Below are 3,399 nucleotides of genomic sequence, written 5' to 3'. Positions count from 1 at the left end.
CATACCAAAACAGGTAATTATGTGAGGTGATGAAGTTGTTAACTAACCCTGCTGTGATAATCATTTCATAATATGTAAGTATCAAATAAACATATTGCATATCTTAAACTTGGGGCTTCCCTGGTGGCTCAAGATGATAAAGAATCCACCTGCATGGTAGGAGACCCCGGTTTGATTCCTGAGTTGGGAAGGTCCTCTGAAGAAGGGATAGGCTACCCACTCCAACATTCTTGGGCTTCCTTGCTGGCTCAGATGGTAAAGAATCCATCTGCAATGAGGGAAATCTGGGTTTGATCCCGGGTTGGGAAGATCCCCTGGAGGAGGGCATGGCAACCCACTCCAGTATTCTTGCCTGGAGAATCCCCATGGACAGAGGAGCCTGGTGGGCTATAGTCCGTAGGGTTGCAAACAGTCAAACATGACTGAGCGACTAAGCACACATAGCACATACCTTACACTTACAAAATATTATACATCAATTACACCTCAGTAAAGCTGGGGAAAATAATCTAGTAACTTTGTGTGAAAAATTGAGATCAATGGCTTTTGAGATGTTTGTAGATATGCATTTGAGATGATTATAGCTATTCAGTGAGTAGTCATGAAAGTATTTTAAAAAGTAAGAAGTTACTTTGGTGGATTTGAAGTCATTGTTTCATCTTTGGAGGTCACTGGGAAGGTTGCAAAAATACTCTGAATTTGTTAATAGAAAACAAGTAAAAATCATCCTTAATAGCATTAAACAAAATAGCCAATATTTAGTTGTAATTTCATTTAAACAAATGTATGGTGGTGGTTTAGTCACTAAGTCATGTCTGACTCTTGCCACCTCATGGACTGTAGCCTGCCAGGCTCCTCTGCACGTGGGATTCTCCAGGCAAGAATACTGGAGTGGGTTGCCATTTCCTTCTCTAGGGGATCATCCAACCCAGGAACTGAACCAAGTTTCCTGCATTGCAGGCAGATTCTTTACCAACTGAGCTACAAGGGAAAGCCTAAACAAATGTATACTGCACATCTATTACATACATTACTTAGTGTTATGCTAAGGATCTGGGGAAATCAAAGAAGTGAATGAGACATGGTCCTGGCTTTCAAGATAGTAATAAAGACAGGCATTTTTTGTTGTCACTCAGTCATGTCTGACTCGTTGTAACCTCATGGACTGCAGCACACCAGGCTTCCTTGTCCTTCACTATCTCCCAGAGTTTGCTCAAACTCACATCCATAGAATCAGTGATGCCATCCAACCATCTTATCCTCTGTCATCCCCTTCTCCTGCTTTCAATCTTTCCCAGCATCAGGGTCTTTTCCAGTGAGTCAGCTCTTTGCATCAGGTGGCCAAAGTATTAGAGCTTCCATTTTAGCATCAGTCCTTCCAATGAATATTCAGAGTTGATTTCTTTTAGGATCGACTGGTTTGATCTCCTTGCTGTCCAAGGGACTCTGAAGAGTCTTCTCCAGCACCACAGTTCAAAAGCATCAATTCTTCAGCATACTAACTATAATTCAAGGGAGAATAAGGCTTAGTCAATGTGCATTATGGTCAAAGAGGAGGAGCAATTAAGTCTGACTAAGACATTTAAGGAATACTTTATAAAGGAAATACTACCTAAGTTTACCTTTGAAAGATGAATGAAAACTTAAATTGAAAAGAAGAAAAACTCCAAGATAGAAGAAGAAGCAGTGCAATGTGGAGATAAGAGTGTGCTTGATAAATTTGAGATATGAAGATGCAAGTGGTAAAGACCTGAATGATTAAGGATGGAGACAAATTAAGTTGACTGAGTCAGGCTTCAGGAAAATACTGCAACAGCACTTTTTCAAATGACCTGGAAAATCAATATATAAGATTAGTGAGTACTAATGCTGGGAAAGATTGAGGGCAGGAGGAAAAAGGGATGACGGAGGATGAGATGGCTGGATGGCATCACTGACTTGATGGACATGGGTTTGGGTGGACTCAGGGAGTTGGTGATGGACAGGGAGGCCTGGCGTGCTGCGGTTCATGGGATTGCAAAGAGTCGGACACGACTGAGCAACTGAACTGAACTGAACTGAATAAACCATATAAAATGTCCTAGCCAGCAAAATATCATAGAAAATGAAAAGGAGTAAACAGGTTTAAGCCATATTATTGCCATTGAATTCACTTGACTGAATGAAAGACTTGTAGAATCTCATTAATTTTTATTGGCAGGAGTCTACAGAGTATATGTGGGAGTGAACTATATGAGTGTAGACCAAGGAAGAGAAAATATTAGGCTGGATTGGGTTGATAAGGGTTTATTCACTTGGAATTTGTGATTTAGTGTGTTGTCTTGAGAACGTAAGAGTGGTGTCAATTGTCTCTTAGGTTGGCTATTCAAACTCCAGACTCGGTCAGTTGGGTCCAATCCAGCGAGGCTGGTAACATGACTTCCCTGGTGCAATGTAGGGAAAGGAATCAAGTCTCAGAAAAATAATAATACTGGAAGGAGTTTATTATGTGTAACTGATTAGCTAATCTTTATATTACCCGAGAAGACCCTGAGGACATGCTCTTTACCAAGACCTTAAGGAATCCTTTGATGAGGAAAAGTACTAGTATCATTGAACACTGAAGTAATGCTCTATGTTGATTATTCTATGTCAGAGAATAATGGAAACAACAGAACTGCATTCCTTGATGATAGTGGAAATAATAGGATGCCAAAGAGTTAGAGGCCAATTAGGGGTCCTTATTCATTATAGACCAAGGTGGACACAATTATCATAATAAGCCACAGAGCAGTGATAAAAATCCGAACATTTTGACCTATGGGGATGTTTGGTGGCACTGACCATAGAGCCTTCAGAAACAAAACAAAAGGGCAGTCAACTAGGGAGCTTCTTGGCATGTGTAGGGAGAAAAATCTCAGGCCTAGTGGGCATAAAATTAACTTGAGGTACAATAATGAAGATTTATTCTTATCTTGTTCCTAGACTTAAGCTACTTTGCAGACCTGAAGAACTTTGTTTGAGAAGGAGGCCAGGGCCTATATGGAATGACCTGGTAATAGGGTCAGAGATATAGCATGACTCTCCCTCCACGCCTCCCTTAGAAGTACCTGCAGCTAGTTAGCAATGATTGGGTCTAGAGCAGTAGTTCTTAAACTTACTTAAGCTTCAGAATCATACTGATGGAGGACTTTAAAAACAGATCCCTGGGTCCTATTGATTTAGTAACTTTGGGGTGAAAAAAAACAGAATTTATGTTTCTAACAAGTTCTCAAGTGATGTTGGTATTACTGGTTTAGAGGCCACTCTGAGAATCACTCCCCTTGAAAAGGAAAGCAGATAGACCTCATGGGTTTATTAGATATTGTCTTTTAAATGATGCTAATGCCTGCAGACCTGAAATACCACTGAAGTCCATTG

This window comes from Giraffa tippelskirchi, chromosome 3 (genome assembly GCF_054371585.1).
Source record: "Giraffa tippelskirchi isolate mGirTip1 chromosome 3, T2T-mGirTip1v1.2.pri, whole genome shotgun sequence".
NCBI classification, from domain to species: domain Eukaryota; kingdom Metazoa; phylum Chordata; class Mammalia; order Artiodactyla; family Giraffidae; genus Giraffa; species Giraffa tippelskirchi.
The sequence above is the reverse complement of the archived record's forward strand: the minus strand, read 5'-3'. Positions refer to the sequence as shown.